We start from the raw sequence: 19,233 nt of genomic DNA on the forward strand, positions 1-19,233 counted from the left end.
CTGAAACTCTTTGAACTTTTCAAAAGTTTTAGACTTATGTTTCATTAAGTAGATATACCCATATCTGCTCAAATCATCTATGAAGGTCAAAAAATAATGATACCCGCCGCGAGCCTCAACACTCATCGGACCGCATACATTAGTATGTATTATTTCCAATAAGTCAGTGGCTCGCTCCATTGTTCCGAAGAACGGAGTCTTAGTCATCTTGCCCATGAGGCATGGCTTGCAAGCATCAAGTGATTCATAATCAAGTGATTCCAAAAGTCCATCGACATGGAGTTTCTTCATGCGCTTTACACCAATATGACCTAAACGGCAATGCCACAAATAAGTTGCACTATCATTATTAACTTTGCATCTTTTGGCTTCAATATTATGAATATGTGTATCACTACAATAGAGATTCAACAAAAATAGACCACTCATCAAGGGTGCATGACCATAAAAGATATTACTCATATAAATAGAACAACCATTATTCTCTGATTTTAATGAATAACTGTCTCGCATCAAACAAGATCCAGCTATAATGTTCATGCTCAATGCTGGCACCAAATAACAATTATTCAGGTCCAAAACTAATCTCGAGGGTAGATGTAGAGGTAGCATGTCGACGGCGATCACGTCAACCTCGGAACCATTTCTGACGTGCATCGTCACCTCGTCCTTAGCCAATCTTCGTTTGATCCATAGCCCATGTTTCGAGTTGCAAATATGAGCAATAGAACCAGTATCAAATACCCAGGCGCTACTACGAGCATTAGTAAGGTATACATAAATAACATGTATATCAAATATACCTTTCACTTTGCCATCCTTCTTATCCGCCAATTACTAGGGGCAGTTCCGCTTCCATTGACCAGTCCCTTTGCGGTAGAATCACTCAGTTTCAGGCTTAGGTCCAGACTTGGGCTTCTTCCCTTGAGAAGCAACTTTCTTTTTATTCTTCTTGAAGTTCCCCTTCTTCCCTTTGCATTTTTCTTGAAACTAGTGGTCTTGTTAACCATCAACACTTGGTGCTCCTTCTTGATTTCTACCTCTGCAGCCTTTAGCATCGCGAAGAGCCCGAGAATTGTCTTTTCCATCCCTTGCATATTATAGTTCATCATGAAGCCTTTATAGCTTGGTGGCAGTGATTGAAGAACTCTGTCAATGACACTATCACTAGGAAGATTAACTCCCAGCTGAGTCAAGTGGTTGTGGTACCCAGACATTCTGAGTATGTGTTCACTGACAGAACTATTCTCCTCCATTTTGCAGCTGTAGAACTTGTTGGAGACTTCATATCTCTCAACTCGGGCATTTGCTTGAAATAGTAACTTCAACTGCTGGAACATCTCATATGCTCCATGATGTTCAAAACGTCTTTGTAGTCCTGATTCTAAGCCGTAAAGCATGGCACACTGAACTATCGAGTAGTCATCAGCTTTAGTCTACCAGATGTTCATAATGTCCGAAGTTGCTCTTGCAGCGGGTCTTGCACCTAGCAGTGCTTCCAGGACATAATTCTTCTATGCAACAATGAGGATAATCCTCAAGTTACGGACCCAGTCCGTGTAGTTCCTACCATCATCTTTCAACTTAGCATTCTCTAGGAACACATTAAAATTCAAGGGAACCGTAGCATGGGCCACTGATCTACAACAACATAGATATGCAAAAACTATCAGGACTAAGTTCATGATAAATTAATGTTCAATTAATCATATTACTTAAGAACTCCCACTTAGATAGACATCCCTCTAGTCATCTAAATGATCACGTGATCCATCAACTAAACTATGTCCAATCATCACGTGAGATGGAGTAGTTTTCAATGGTGAGCATCTCTATGTTGATCATATCTACTATATGATTCATGTTTGACCTTTCGGTCTCAGTGTTCCGAGGCCATATCTGCATATGCTAGGCTCGTCAAGTTTAACCCGAGTATTCTGCACGTGCACAACTGGCTTGCACCCGTTGTATGTGAATGTAGAGTTTATCACAACCGATCATCACGTGGTGTCTCGGCCCGACGAACTGTAGCAACGGTGCATACTCAGGGAGAACACCGATACCTTGAAATTTAGTGAGGGGTCATTTTATAATGCTACCGCCGTACTAAGCAAAATAAGATGCATAAAAGATAAACATCACATGCAATCAAAATATGTGACATGATATGGTCATCATCATCTTGTGCCTTTGATCCCCAGCTCCAAAGCATCGTCATGATCTGCATCTTCACCGGCTTGACACCTTGATCTCCATCGCAGCGTCGTTGTCGTCTTGCCAACTATTGCTTCTACGACCATCGCTACCGCTTAGTGATAAAGTAAAGCAATTACATGGCGATTGCATTTCATACAATAAAGCGACAACCATAAGGCTCCTGCCAGTTGCCGATAACTTTTACAAAACATTATCATCTCATACAACAATTTATATCTCATCACGTCCTGACCATATCACATCACAACATGCCCTGCAAAAACAAGTTAGATGTCCTCTACTTTGTTGTTGCAAGTTTTACGTGGCTGCTACGGGCTTCTAGCAAGAACCGTTCTTACCTATGCATCAAAACCACAACGATTTTTCTTCAAGTGTGCTGTTTTAACCTTCAACAAGGACCGGCCGTAGTCAAACTCGATTCAACTAAAGTTGGAGAAACAGACACCCGCCAGCCACCTGTGTGCAAAGCATGTCGGTTGAACCGGTCTCATGAACATGGTCATATAATGTTGGTCCGAGCCACTTCATCCAACAATACCGCCGAATCAAAGTAAGACGTTGGTGGTAAGTAGTATGACTATTATCACCCACAACTCTTTGTGTTCTACTCGTGCATATCATCTACGCATAGACCTGGCTTGGATGCCACTGTTGGGGAACGTAGCAAGCAATTTAAAAAATATTCCTACGATCACGCAAGATCTATCTAGGAGATTCATAGCAACGAGAAGGGGAGAGTGTGTCCACGTAGCCTCGTAGATCGAAAGCGGAAGCGTTAGGTTAACGTGGTTGATGTAGTCAAACGTCTTCATGATCCAACCGATCCAAGTACCGAACATACGACACCTCCGTGTTCAGCACACATTCAACTCGATGACGTCCCTCGAACTCTTGATCCAGTAGAGGGTCGACGGAGAGTTCCGTCAGTACGATGGCGTGGTGACGATGATGGTGATGTGATCCTCGCAGGGCTTCGCCTAAGCACTACGACAATATGACCGGAGGAGTAAACTCTAGAGAGGGGCACCGCACACAGCTAAGCGAACAATTGATGTTCCTTTGGGGTGCCCCACCTGTTAAGGCATATCTCTCTCGATGTAGTTTTGGTGATTGATGACAACATATTTGCGGACTAACCTTGTGCGTTGAGCATTTCAGAGATTCATCCTTTGGCTCGAGACGATTTCTTTCCCCTCAGAGTTTTTTTCAAGACGGTGTAGCTCTTTCATTTCTTGTTGGTGGACTAGTTTCGTAGGATTCACCGTACTATCAAGAGGGGGTCCGCTTTGGTATGGCTAGGGTGGAATCATCACGTACACTTTCGTTTCACACCCTCTGGGCCTTCCCGCGTCGTTGGAGGTCTTTTTCCCTGCAGTTTGGGCAGTCTTTAGCCCCAGCGGTAGTACCGCGGTGCCCAACGGTAGTACCGCTTGTGCGTCCTCAGCGGCAGTACTGTTGTGGTACTGGGCCACTACCGGCCCGACTCGAGGGGGGCACTTCTCATGTCGGGTTGAGAGGCACTTGCAGCGGTAGTAGGTGTAGTAGTACCGCTCAAGAGCGGTAGTACCGCCCTGCTACTGCGGCAGTACCGCGCCGGGCCAGTCCCTCCTCTCCTTCAAGCCTTCTCTGTCTGGGCGGTAGTACCGTAAGGGGGAGCGGTAGTACCGCTGGGTCTAGTGGTAGTACCGCTGCCCACTACGGTCGTACCGCCCTCTGCGGGGCTGTTTAGTGGGGTAACGGTTGGATTGTTACCCCCACTATAAAAGGGGGTCCCCTTCTTCTTCGTTGTCCTACCTCTTCCCCCTCAAGCTCCATTAATGCTCCAATCTCCATTTTCGCCCGATCTCTCTCCCTAGCCAATCAAACTTGTTGATTTGCTCGGGAGTGGTTGAGAAGGCCCCGATCTACACTTCCACCAAGAGATATTTGATTCCCCCACCTATCCCTAGCGGATCTTGTTACTCTTGGGTGTTTGAGCACCCTAGACGGTTGAGGTCACCACGGAGCCATAGTCCATTGTGGTGAAGCTTCGTGGTGTTGTTGGGAGCCTCTGATTAAGTTGTGGAGATTGCCCCAACGTTGTTTGTAAAGGTCCGGTTGCCGCCTCCAAGGGCACCAATAGTGGAATCACGACATCTCACATTGTGTGAGGGTGTGAGGAGAATACGGTGGCCCTAGTGGCTTCTTGGGGAGCATTGTTCCTCCACACCGCTCTAACGGAGACATACTTCCCCTCAAAAGGAAGGAACTTCGGTAACACATCCTCGTCTTCACCGAGTCCACTCTTGGTTATCTCTTACCTTTACTTGTGCAAGCTTATTAGTGTTACTTCTCTTGCTTGCTTGTATGTTCGTTGTTGTTGCATCATATAGGTTGCTCACCTAGTTGCACATCTAGACAACCTACTTTGATGCAAAGTTTAAATTTGGTAAAGAAAAGTTAAAAATTGTTAGTTGCCTATTCACCCCCTCTAGTCAACCATATCGATCCTTTCAATTGGTATCAGAGCCTCGTCTCTTTACTAAGGACTTTGCCGTCCGAAGAGTATGGTTGACACCATAGACGGTGTGGAGGAGCACTCCGGTGTAAATCCGATCTCATCTACGGGTGATGGGGGAATCTCGGTCTCTCGTGAGGAATTCAATGTAGCCTTGGAGACATTGAAAACCTCAATGACGACCGAGGTTGAAAGCATGTTTACTAAATTCATTGAAGGGCTTAAACTATCCACCGCACCATTGAAAGTGGGTGATCCCACCGACAAGGTGATGGATGCTATCTCCGACAAGGGGGAAGCTAGTAGTGAAAAGGCTCCTTCTTCTAGTGGTAAAAATGGCACCGACATCTTTGCCCATGTGGAACCACCACTTATTTATGGTGGACCGATTCCTTCCAGTCATTTGAATCGTGCCGGTCCTCCCCCTAAGATTGTGAAAACTGAGGACTTTGATTCTTGGGTTTATCGCTCTAAGCGTCATTTAAATCATGTGAACACTAATCTTTGGAGAAACATTGAAGAAGGTTTCCATCCACATGATCCAAGCAACTTCACTCCTCGAGAAGCCGCAGATAATAAATTCGATGAGAATGCTCTCTTCATCATTCAAGATGCAATTCCACCCGAAGATCTACCTCATCTTTGGCCCTTCGCCTTGGCCAAAGATGCATGGTTTTGTGTTGTCTCTCTCTACCGGGGAAGCGTGAGCATTCAACGCTCCAACTATGAAGTAGTGCAAGATGAAGCCGATGAGTTTGCAATGAAAGAAGATGAAGAACCTCGTGAGCTTTATCGGAGAGTAACCAAACTCGCGGTCTCACTCCGAGATCACAGGAGCAAGGACACAGATGACAATTGGATCAAGCGCAAATTTCTCAAGGCAATGATGCATTACCATAAGGCCATGTCCTCCATCATTTGTCAAAGGCCGGACTTCCACACTTTTACCTCAAGTGAAGTGTTGGATGAGTTTGTGGCTATGAACATCTTGGAAAAGACCGCCGACAATGCGGTGCTTCGCTCTCAAAGGGCAAAGAAGCGCAACCTTGCATTGAAGGCCAAGGCTTGCGTTGAAGAAGAAGAAGAGGAAGAAGAGGAAAGCAACCCCGAAGATACAAAGTATGCCTATAATGAACACATGGCACTTGCTTCAAGGCAATTTTGGAGCAAGAAAAACTCAAGGCCAAACTTCAACAAGAACAACTCAAGTGGCACGAAGAGCAAGCAACGTATGAGGACTTGCTACAATTGTGGCAATGTGAGTCATTTTGTTGCGGAGTGCCCGTATGAGAAGAGGGAAGACAATGGTGGCAAGCTCATTCGAAAGGACAAAGCCAAGTCTTTCCCCAACAAGAGCAACTTCACCAAGAAAACCCCTCACAAGGCGTTGGTGGTTCAAGAAGAATACCATGAGGATGATGATGATGAAGATGGTGAGTCGGTTGCCATGGCCTCCATTGCCATTGCAAAAACTCCACGAATATCTCTCTTCATCTCACCCAATGAGAACATCATCGCCAAGTGCCTCATGGCTAAAGCCACCAACAAGGTAACTCCCAACATCAAAGCTACCATCATTAATAATCCTTCCTTGACGGATTGCATTGATGAATGTGAGGGACCTAATGTGGAGGAAAATGAGTTTGAGTCCTTTATGGGTAAAACCAAGAAGCATTTTGTTGCTCTCTTGGAACAACTTGGTGAAGCCAATGACGTGATCGAGGCTCACGAAGATACTATCTCCAAGATGGAGGGGCATAGTCGTGACTATGCCGATGATATTTTGTATCCTTCCAATGCTCTTGAGGAAGAGCGTGGTCTTCGCTTGGCTCTTGAGGAGTCACACAACGTTGATCATGCTAAGTTAAAGAAAGATTTGGATCATGCTCTTGTTGTTTCTCATGTGCTAAACTCTGAGAAGGCCAAACTTGGGGTTGATCTTGCTAGACTCAAAGAGGAGTTTGATCTACTTGACAAGGCTCACAAGGTCTTGAAGGGTGCTCATGCTATCCTCAAAGAGTCTCATGATCAACTTCAAGTAAAGCTAACCAAGGAGAAAGCCACTTTTCCTCGTATGATGTTAATTGATAATGCAAATGCTACTAACCTGTGTTGTGAGCATGTGCATCTTGTTGAGGAGAACGCTAAGCTAAAGGTGCAACTTGAGAAAGGTCTTGTGTCTTGCATACAAGGCGAGAAGAGCCTCAACGACCTCTTGACCAACCAAAAGGGAGTTGTGGGCAAGGAAGGGATTGGGTACGTGCCCAAGTCCAAGAACAAGAAGAAGAATGACAAGGCCAAATGACCTCCTCCTCTCAAACAAACCTTTGTGAAGGAGGGTGAGGGTGCTACTAAGGAGAAGGAGAAAAACTTCATGAGGGTAGTGATGCCAAGAAGGGAAACGCTCCCCTTCCCAACAAAGCCGGCGACTTTAACCCTTCCTATGTGTTGTGCCGCGCTAGAGATGGGCATGTTTATGACAAATTTGTTGGTTCTCCTTATGAGTACATTGAATGGTCTATTTGGGTTCCTAAGACCCTTGTTACTAACATCAAAGGACCCATTACAAAATGGGTACCTAAAACCAAGCATCGATCTCTTGTAGGTGTTTGCTTCCGCTGGGGGATCATGGTTGCTCGATAGTGGAGGTACTAATCATATGACCGGAAGCAAGGACTTGGTGGTGGACGTGCAAAATATTCCATCCATGCCCACCAATGTCAAGTGGAGTGATGCCTCATCTTCTAAGGTATTAGGACTTGGCAAAGTTGTCATTTCTCATGATCTTACAATCGAGAAGGTCATGCTTGTTGAGTCCCTTGCATACAATTTACTTTCCGTTCGTCAACTAGCACTCATGGGCTTTGCCACTTTCTTTGATATTGATTCCGTGGCCCTCTTGTGGAGCAAGACTCTTAAAGTAGCCTTTGTTGGGCATGTCGAGAACAGTCTCCATGTGATTAACTTTTCGAAGCGACCCACTAAGACCGCGACATGCCTAATGGCTAAAGTTGATGTGGGATGGCTTTGGCATCGCCGTTTAGCCCACGTCAATATGAGATCTTTGCAAAGTCTTCTCAAGTGGGACCATGTCCATGCACTAACAAATGTTAGTTTTGCCAAAGATCATGCATGCAGTGCTTGCATCGACAGAAAGCTACATGAGAAGGCTCACCCTCCCACAACTATCATCTACTCGAAGAGGCCTTTGGAGCTCCTTCACTTGGATCTCTTTGGACCTCCATCCTTTGATAGTCTTGGGGGTAGAAAGTATTGCTTGGTGATTGTAGATGACTATTCAAGATACACTTGGGTGTATTTCTTCAAGTGGAAGAGCGAGGCCCAATAAACCGTCATCGACTTTGCAAATGAAGCTCAACGACAACACAATGCAAATATCTTGACAATAAGAAGTGACAACGGCTCCTTTTTGAGTGATGAGGGAATCAAGCATCAATATTCCGCACCTTATACCCCTCAACAAAATGGTGTAGCGGAGAGGAAGAACCAGACGTTGATGGATGCGGTAAGGACCATGATGGCGGAGTTCAAGTCTCCCTACAACTTTTGGGCCGAAGCCATCAACACCGCGTGCCATGCATCTAATCGGCTCTACCTCCGCAAAGGCTTGAACAAGACTCCATATGAGATACTCATCGGTAACAAGCCCAACCTCAAGTACTTCCGGGTGTTCGGGTGTAAGTGTTTCATTCTCAAGAAAGGTGCCTGTTTGTCTAAATTTGAGGCTAGAGCTTATGAGGGCATATTTGTTGGGTATGCTACAAACTCTCATGCTTACCGTGTTCTCAATAAGTCCACGGGACTTATTGAGCAAACATGTAACGTGGAGTCTGATGAGAATAACGGCTCCCAAGTGGAGCAAAGTGGTACTTGTGATGTAGGTGATGAAATTCCTCCCCAAGCCATAAGAAGAATGGGTATTGGTCATATCCTACCCATTGAGGAACCCCTTGTGGCCGAAGGAGAAGGACAATGTTCTACTCAAGTGGAACCTTCACCAACCCAAGACGCACACGCTTCCGAAGAACAAAGTGAGGGCCCTCAACCTCAAGAACAATACCAAGGGCAAGATCAATCTCAAGATGGTGTTGTAACATCAAGTGATGCCCAAGGTCAAGCTCCCTCCTCCGAGCAAGTTCAAGATCAAGAGCTTCCACAGATCAAGAACAAGCTCAAGACGACGCTCAAGATGATCAAGTGACCACTCCTCGTCTCACCCTCGAGGAGGAATTGGAGTGTCGTGCTGCCAAGGTTTCTTCCAAGCTCTCCACCAAGGATCATCTCATGACGAATGTGCTTGGAAGGTTAAGAAAGGGGGTAAGCACTCGTAGACAATTAGAAAACTATTGTGAACATCATGCGTTTGTCTCTTGTGTTGAACCCCAAAAGGTCTATGAGGCACCCGAAGATCTGGATTGGCTCAATGCCATGCATGAAGAACTCAACAACTTTGAGCGCAACAAAGTGTGGAGATTGGTGCCAAGGCCGACGGTGAACCACAATGTCATCGGAACCAAGTGGATATTCAAGAACGAGCAAGATGCTCATGGGATTATCATTCGCAACAAGGCTCGTTTGGTAGCACAAGGCTACTCCCAAGTCGAGGGTATCGACTACGGTGAAACCTTTGCTCCCGTTGCTCGTCTTGAATCCATTCGCATGTTGATTGCATATGCTTCTCATCATAACTTTAAGTTACAACAAATGGATGTGAAGAGTGCTTTTCTTAATGGTCCTATTAATGAGTTAGTTTATGTCAAGCAACCCCACGGGTTCGAGGATCCCTACTTTCCCGATCATGTGAATCAACTTGATAAGGCACTCTATGGCCTTAAACAAGCCCCCACGTGCGTGGTATGACCACCTTACCGAGTTGTTACAAGACCGTGGTTTTGAAGTTGGGCTAATCGACCCCACTCTTTTTACTAAGAAGGTCAAAGGGGAGTTGTTTGTGTGCCAATTATATGTTGATGATATTATCTTTGGTTCCCCTAACAAAGCTTTCAATGAGGAATTTGCCGCTCTCATGACCTCAAAGTTCAAGATGTCTTCCATGGGAGAGTTGAAGTTCTTTCTCGGGTTCGAAGTGAAGCAAAGGAGAGAAGGAACTTTCATCAACCAAGCCAAATACACTCAAGACATGCTTAAGAGATTCAAGCTAAGTGATGTCAAGCCGGCGTCCACTCCCATGCCCACCAAGTGCCAACTTGACATTGATCCCAATGGTAAAGCGGTGGATCAAAAGGTATATCGCTCCATGATTGGCTCCTTACTTTACCTTTGTGCATCTAGACCGGATATCATGTTGAGTGTGGGAATTTGTGCACGGTTTCAAGCCGCACCTAAGGAAAGTCACTTTGTGGCGGTCGAATCTTTCGATATTTAGCTCATACCCCAATCTTTGGCTTATGGTACCCAAGAGGAGCAAACTTCAAGCTTGCAGGTTATTCGGACTCGGATTGGGCGGGAGACAAAGTGGATAGGAAGTCCACTTCCGGAGGGTGCCAATTTCTTGGTTGCTCTTTGGTAACTTGGTATTTCAAGAAGCAAAGTTGTGTGTCTCTATCGTCCACGGAAACGGAATATGTGGCTGCCAGTAGTTGTTGTGCACATCTTTTATGGATGAGGCAAACTTTAAAGGATTACAGTGTCACTTGTGACAAAGTGCCTCTTTGGTGTGACAATGAAAGTGGCGTCAAGATTTCTCTCAACCCAGTGCAACACTTCAAGACAAAACATATTGAGATTAGGTATCATTTCATCCGAGATCACATTAGGCGAGGGGAGATCGAGCTTAACTATGTCAACACTCATGATAACCTTGCAGATATCTTCATGAAGCCTTTGGATGAAGCAAGATTTCACGAGTTAAGGCATGAGCTAAATATCATTGATTTGAGCAATGTGACTTGAACCCTTGCACACCCCACCACACTCAACTTGTTGTCTAGTTTAGGTGTAGGCATGGACATAGGGGGAGTGTTGTTCTCTCAATGAACTTTCCCTCCCCCATAATGCATAAACTAACCAAACTCTTTCACATTAGCCATTTTTTATGGTACTTGTGCTTCAAAGATGAGTGTTCGTCATGGGCCCAAGGTTAAAATCTTCGCGGCACCATACCTCTGAACTCAAACATAGGTGGCCTCGGCCACCGTCCTCTCTTGGAGAGGTGTGTGTCTTCTTTCTTTTTTTTTTCCGGTTTTGTGTGTGTGTGTTCTCGTTTTGTATTGGGTTCTCCTCTTGTGTTCTTCCCGGTTCGGTCGGTCCTTTTTGCGGAAGAGTGGTACTACCGCTGTGTGAGCGGTACTACCGCTGACAAGCATCAAGCGGTACTACCGCCCACCCCAGCGGTACTACCGCTGCGGGGCGGGCGACAGGGGGTTATGTCGGGGCAGGGGGAGTTGCCTCTCCCCCATGCCCATTCGCCCCCACTCATCTTCCTCATTGCTCCTGCAACCTCTCACCGCAGGAGGGGCCCGACCGACCGCCATTTTCGTGCCGTCCCTCTCCGTTTCCTCCGGTGGAGTCGATCCCTACCTCGCCCTCTTGCCATGGATGCCGGTATTGCCCCCGTTCCCGTTCTCTCTTTGCCTAGATCTTGCATCTAGTTTTTAGGGGCAATAGGCATTGTTCTTCTCGTCTTTTGGCCAAGGTGAGGCTTGAGTAGGATGGAGATGGCTTCTAGGCACTGTGGATTGAAGTTTGGTAGGCTTCTTTTTGAATTTGGCATCTCCGGAAGTGCCGGATCTGACCACGATAGTAGGGAACCGACGTTCCCCATCTGGTGCGGTACTGCCGCTGTTGGGTCACGGTACTACCGCTCATGCAGTACTGCCGATGTTGGGTCGCGGTACTACCGCTGAATGCCCAGTTCCATCTTTTCTTACCAAGCTTGGATCTTTGTTGTTTTGTTTGGTGGCTTATGCTCTTTCTTTCGTGTGTTTCTTCTGGTCGTGTGTTTTGGTTCCAGGTGATGATCATCCTGAGCAGCAGGTCCGCCGTGTCAACCCCGGTCGTGCAACGTCAAAGCGCTACCACACTTCTGAGTCAGCAGGTGGTTCCTCTAGTACTCAACCGCCGCTAGCAGGCGCAACCTTAAGTGCTCCACCGCCACCTCAGCAGTCGAAGAGATCCACCAACGAGCCAAAGGGAAAGACTGTGACTGAGATGACTGCCAAGGAGTTTTGGGCAAAGTGTCGCCGCAACCCCTATGAGGAAGACCAAGATCCCACTTTGGTCAACTGCCCGTTCTGGAACCGCTTTCAGTTTTCCATCTATTTTGATGTGATCAAGGCTAAGAAGAACCTCTATGTTGATGTACGCTCCATCGACACGGATGCTATGGAGAAGGACCCTGAGTACTTTGGTGAAGCCCTTCAGATGTGTTCTCAGCTGAACATTCTCAGAATCATGCAGTTCAACAAGGATTTTGATGCAGATTTGGTGGCTCAATTCTTTGCTACTGTTCATCTTGGAACTGATGCCGACAGGACTCTGACTTGGATGACCAATGGCAAGTTGCTTTCCGTCAAGTGGCAGACCTTCATGGAGTTACTTGAGGTGGAAGATCATGGGCTTCAGACTCCAGTCGGCTTCCGCCCTCACCTCAATGCTACCTCCACTCACAAGCAAGCCCTCTGTCCGTACTGTACTGTGAAGGTTCACCCTGTGACGAAGAAGGAAACTTATGAGCTGCCTGCCTTTCTGGACATCCTTCATCGTGTCTTCCGAGAGACTCTCTTCCCTCGCATCGGGAATCTGGATATGGTCCACTCCTATCTCGTGGACATGCTTCTATTCTTCCAGCATGAGAAGGAAGCAAACACTGGAGAGTGCCTAGACATTTCTCATGTTATGTGGTCTGAACTTCTCTCTGCCGTTTCTGAGCACAAGTGCCCAATCTATGGTCCATTCATCATGCGGATCATTGAGAAGGCCTGGGCACGTGTCTATCCCAAGGAGATGTTGGAAACTAGAGAATTGGTTTCTCATGAGATCAAGCGTTTGAGGAAGAAGGACAATTGGGGCACCCCAGCGCCTAAACCAGGGGGTCCATCTACTGCTGTTGACATGGAGACCGAGGGTGGGGCTGCGGCCGATGATCACGATGAGGACTTTGGGCCTTCTAGTGCAGAACATTCTTGGGCAAAGAAGCTTAAAGCAAGATGAAGAAGCTCTTCTGCATGGAGTCTCATGGTCAGTACATGACTCATGTGGCTGAGAAGCAGGCCAGAGGGCGTCACAAGGAGCTCATGCGTCAGCTGGGTGCGACTGTTGCCAGCGGTTCTGAGGGCCAGATCACTGAAGAGGAGGATTGGATTCACCAGCATTGCCCTTGGACCGATTCAGACGCCGAGCAATTTCCGACCGACGACGGAGGTGCAGACGATCACGCTGAGATGTGATGTTCAAGATCCTCAGCTTGCCATCACCTGGATCCGTAGCTTCGCTCTTTGCCCTTTTGGTGTCTCGCTGCCAAAGGGGGAGAGAGTTTAGGGATTTGTGTTGTTGCCGTGTTGCGAGTGTGTCTTTGTGGTTTGTGGTGTCTTGTGTTTTCTCGCCGCTTTTCTTGGTTTGGTTTGGTGCCGTGAGACCTAAGTTCTAGACATATGGTGTGAGACATATGCTACCCTATCTTTACCTTATTATCTATGTCTATTCAGTACTGTAGTATCTTACGAGTTGCATGCTTATCCTGTCTTATACCTTGCTCTCATGTATCCCGTGGTTAGAACTTTTGGACTATAAAATATAGGGGGAGTGTTGATCCGAATGTGTGTGTCTTGCATTCCAAAGGCACTACTAACTAGGTGCACACATTCAGTGGGAGCCCGTCTATATTTTGTAGTTCTAAGTATCCTTACTTTTATGTCTTTTCCTGTGCAAATCCCTATTTGTCATCAATCCACCAAAAAGGGGGAGATTGTTAAGGCATATCTCTCTCGATGTAGTTTTGGTGATTGATGACAACATATTTGCGGACTAACCTTGTGCGTTGAGCATTTCAAAGATTCATCCTTTGGCTCGAGACAATTTATTTCCCCTTTGAGTGTTTTTCAAGACGGTGTAGCTCTTTCGTTTCTTGTTGGTGGACTAGTTTTGTAGGAGTCACCGTACTATCAACAGGGGGTCCGCTTTGGTATGGCTAGGGTCGAATCATCACGTACACTTTCGTTTCACACCCTCTGGGCCTTCTCGCGTCGTTGGAGGTCCTTTTCCCTGTAGTTTGGGCAGTCTTTAGCCCCAGCGGTAGTACCGCTTGTGCGTCCTCAGTGGCAGTACCGCTGTGGTACCGGGCCACTACTGCCTCGACTCGAGGGGGGCACTTCTCGTGTCGGGTTGAGCGGCACTTGAAGCGGTAGTAGGTGCAGTAGTACCACTCGAGAGCAGTAGTACCGCCCTGCTACCGCGGCAGTACCGCGCTGGGCCTGTCCGACAGTACCGCGCCCGGCCAGTCCCTCCTCTCCTTCAACCCTTCTTTGTCTGGGCGGTAGTATCCTAAGGGGGAGCGGTAGTACCGCTGGGTCCAGCGGTAGTACCGCTGCCCACTGCGGTAGTACCGCCCTCTGCGGGGCTGTTTAGTGGGGTAACGGTTGGATTGTTACCCCCACTATAAAAGGGGGTCCCCTTCTTCTTCGTTGTCATACCTCTTCCCCCTCAAGCTCCATTAATGCTCCAAGCTCCATTTTCGCCCGATCTCTCTCCCTAGTCAATCAAACTTGTTGATTTGCTCGGGAGTGGTTGAGAAGGCCCCGATCTACACTTCCACCAAGAGATATTTGATTCCCCCACCTATCCCTAGCGGATCTTGTTACTCTTGGGTGTTTGAGCACCCTAGATGGTTGAGGTCACCACGGAGCCATAGTCCATAGTGGTGAAGCTTCGTGGTGTTGTTGGGAGCCTCCGATTAAGTTGTGGAGATTGCCCCAACCTTGTTTGTAAAGGTCCAGTTGCCGCCTCCAAGGGCACCAATAGTGGAATCACAACATCTCGCATTGTGTGAGGGCGTGAGGAGAATACGGTGGCCCTAGTGGCTTATTGGGGAGCATTGTGCCTCCACACCGCTCTAACGGAGACGTACTTCCCCTCAAAAGGAAGGAACTTCGGTAACACATCCTCGTCTTCACCGGGTCCACTCTTGGTTATCTCTTACCTTTACTTGTGCAAGCTTATTAGTGTTACTTCTCTTGCTTGCTTGTATGTTCGTTGTTGTTGCATCATATAGGTTGCTCACCTAGTTGCACATCTAGACAACCTACTTTGATGCAAAGTTTAAATTTGGTAAAGAAAAGTTAAAAATTGTTAGTTGCCTATTCACCCCCCCTCTAGTCAACCATATCGATCCTTTCACCACCCCCGTATATAAAGGAGAGGGGGACGAGGTGGCTAGCCAGGAGGAGGTGCGCCAAGGGGGGGGGTGTCCTACTAGGATTCCACTCCTAGTAGGATTCGGCCCCCCTTCATTCCAACGGAGTGGGGGGAAGTGGAAAGAGGGGAGAGGGAGAAGGAAATGGGGGCCACACCCCCACCCCTTGTCCAATTCAGATTGGGCAGGGGGGAGGCGCGCGCCACCTCTTGTGGCCTACCTCCCTCTCTCCACTATGGCCCATGAGGCCCATTAAGTTTCGGGGGCGGGGGGGGGGTTCCGGTAACCTCCTGATACTCTGAAAAATCCCCGAACCTCTTCGGAACCATTCCGGTGTCCGTATATAACCTTCCAATATATCAATATTTACCTCTCCACTATTTCAAGACTCCTCGTCATGTCCGTGATCTCATCCGGACTCTGAATAAACATCGGTCACCAAAACACACAACTCATAATACAAATCGTCATCGAACGTTAAGCGTGCGGACCCTACGGGTTCGAGAACTATGTAGACATGTCCGAGACACATCTCCGGTCAATAATAAATAGCAGAACCTGGATGCTCATATTGGTTCCTACATATTCTAAGAAGATCTTTATCGGTCAAATTGCATAACAACATACGTCATTCCCTTTGTCATCGGTATGTTACTTGCCCGAGATTCTATCATCGGTATCATCATACATAGTTCAATATCGTTACCGGCAAGTCTCTTTACTCGTTCCGTAATACATCATCCCGCAACTAACTCATTAGTCACATTGCTTGCAAGGCTTATAGTGATGTGCATTACCAAGAGGGCCCAGAGATACCTCTCCGATACTTAGAGTGACAAATCCTAATCTTGATCTATGCCAACCCAACAAACACCTTCGGGGACACCTGTAGAGCATCTTTATAATCACCCAGTTACGTTGTGACGTTTGATAGCACACAAGGTGTTCCTCTAGTATTCGGGAGTTGCATAATCTCATAGTCAAAGGAATATGTATAAGTCATGAAGAAAGCAATAGCAATAAAACTAAACGATCATTATGCTAAGCTAACGGATGTGTCTTGTCCATCACATCATTCTCTAATGATGTGATCCCATTCATCAAATGACAACACATGTCTATGGTCAGGAAACTTAACCATCTTTGATTAATGAGCTAGTCAAGTAGAGGCATACTAGAGACACTCTGTTTTGTCTGTGTATTCACACATGTACTAAATTTCCGGTTAATACAATTCTATCATGAATAATAAACATTTATCACGATATAAGGAAATATAAATAACAACTTTATTATTGCCTCTAGGGCATATTTCCTTTAGTCACCCACTTGCACTAGAGTCAATAATCTAGATTACATAGTAATGATTCTAACACACATGGAGTCTTGGTGCTGATCATGTTTTTCTCGTGAAAGAGGCTTAGTCAACGGGTCTGCAACATTTAGATCCGTATGTATTTTGCAAATCTCTATGTATCCCTCCTTGACTTGATCGTGGATGGAAGTGAAGCGTCTCTTGATGTGTTTGGTTCTCTTGTGAAATCTAGATTCCTTCGCCAAGGCAATTGCACCAGTATTGTCACAAAATATTTTCATTGGACCCGATGCACTAGGTATTACACCTAGATCGTATATGAACTCCAGCATCCAGACTCCTTCATTTGCTACTTCCGAAGCAGCTATGTACTCCGCTTCACACGTAGATCCCGCACGATGCTCTACTTGGAACTGCACCAACTTACAACTCCACCATTCAATATAAATACGTATCCGGTTTGCAACTTTGAGTCATCTAGATGAGTGTCAAAGCTTGCATTGACATAACCATTTATGACAAGCTCTTTGTCACCTCCATAAACGAGAAACATATCCTTAGTCCTTTTCTAGTATTTCAGGATGTTCTTGACCGCTGTCTAGTGATCCACTCCTAGATTACTTTGGTACCTCCCTGCTAAACCTATAGCAAGACACACATCAGGTCTGGTACACAACATTGCATATATGATAGAACCTAGCATAGGGAATGACTTTCATTTTCTCTCTATCTTTTGCAGTGGTCGGGCATTGAGTCTGACTCAACTTCACACCTTGTAACATAGGCAAGAACCCTTTGTTTCACTGATCCATTTTGAACTCCTTCAAAACTTTGTCAAGGTATGTGCTTTATGAAAGTCCAATTAAGCGTCTTGATCTATCTTTATAGATCTTGATGCCCAATATATAAGCAGCTTCACCGAGGTCTTTCATTGAAAAATTCTTATTCAAGTATCCTTTTATGCTATCCAGAAATTCTGTATTATTTCCAATCAACAATATGTCATCCACATATAATATTAGAAAGGCTACAGAGTTCCCACTCACTTTCTTGTAAATACATGCTTCTCCAAAAGTCTGTATAAAACCATATGCTTTGATCACACTATCAAAGAGTATATTCGAACTCCGAGATGCTTGCACCAGTCCATAGATGGATCGCTGGAGTTTGCACACTTTGTTAGCACCTTTAGGATGGACAAAACCTTCTGGTTGCATCATATACAACTCTTCTTTTAGAAATCTATTAAGGAATGTGATACGTCCATTTTGCATCATGCTTTTATATCGATATTTATTGCATTATGGGCTGTTATTTCACATTATGTCACAATACTTATGGCTATTCTCTCTTATTTTACAAGGTTTACATAAGGAGGGAGAATGCTGGCAGCTGGAATTCTGGGCTGGAAAAGGAGCAAATATTAGAGACCTATTCTGCACAACTCCAAAAGTCCTGAAACTCCACGGAATACCTTATAATAAATAATGAAAAATCCTTGCCAAAGATGAAGACCAGGGGGCCCACACCCTTCCCACGAGGGTGGGGGGCGTGCCCCCCTACCTCGTGGCCCCCCTGGTGGCTCTCTGATGACCATCTTCTCCTATATGAAGTCTTTTGTCGAGAAAATAAATAAGAAGCAACCTTTCGGGACGAAACTCCGTCGCCACGAGGCGGAACCTTGGCGGATCCAATCTAGAGCTCCGCCAGAGCTGTTCTGCCGGGCAAACTTCCCTCCTGGAGGGGGAAATCATCGCCATCGTCATCACCAACGCTCCTCTCATCGGGAGAGGGCAATCTCCATCAACATCTTCATCAGCACCATCTCATCTCAAAACCCCAGTTCATCTCTTGTATCCAATTCTTGTCTCCAAGTCCGGGATTGGTGCTAGTAGGTTGCTAGTAGTGTTAATTACTCCTTGTAGTTGATGCTAGTTGGTTTAATTGGTGGAAGATCATATGTTCAAATCCTTTATGCATGTTATTAGCCCTCTAATTATGAACATGAATATTCTTTGTGAGTAGTTACGTTTGTTCCTGAGGACAAGGGAGAAGTCTTGCTATTAGTAGTCATGTGAATTTGGTATTCGTTCGATATTTTGATGAGATGTATGTTGTCTAGCCTCTAGTGGTGTTATGTGAACGTCGACTACATAACACTTCACCATTATTTGGGCCTAGAGGAAGGCATTGGGAAGTAATAAGTAGATGATGGGTTGCTAGAGTGACAGAAGCTTAAACCCTAGTTTATGCGTTGCTTCACAAGGGGCTGATTTGGATCCATAGGTTTCATGCTATGGTTAGGTTTACCTTAATACTTTTGTTGTAGTTGCGGATGCTTGCAATAGAGGTTAATCATAAGTGGGATTCTTGTTCAAGTAAGAACATCACCCAAGCACTGGTCCACACACATGTCAAATTATCAAAGTACCGAACGCGAATAATATGAACGTGATGAAAACTAGCTTGACGATATTCCCATGTGTCCTCGGGAGCGCTTTTCCTATTATAAGAGTTTGTTCCGGCTTGTCCTTTGCTACAAAAGGATTGGGCCACCTTGCTGCACTTTATTTACTTTTGTTACTTGTTGCCTGTTACAATTTATCCTATCACAAAACTATCTGTTACCACTTATTTCAGTACTTGCAGAGAACACCTTGCTGAAAACCGCTTATCATTTCCTTGTGCTCCTCGTTGGGTTCGACACTCTTACTTATCGAAAGGACTACGATAGATCCCTATATTTTCGGGTCATCAAGACTCTTTTCTGGCACCGTTGCCGGGGAGTGTAGCGCCTTTGGTAGGTAGAATTTG

Source organism: Triticum aestivum, chromosome 2A (assembly GCF_018294505.1).
Source record: "Triticum aestivum cultivar Chinese Spring chromosome 2A, IWGSC CS RefSeq v2.1, whole genome shotgun sequence".
NCBI classification, from domain to species: Eukaryota; Viridiplantae; Streptophyta; class Magnoliopsida; order Poales; family Poaceae; genus Triticum; species Triticum aestivum.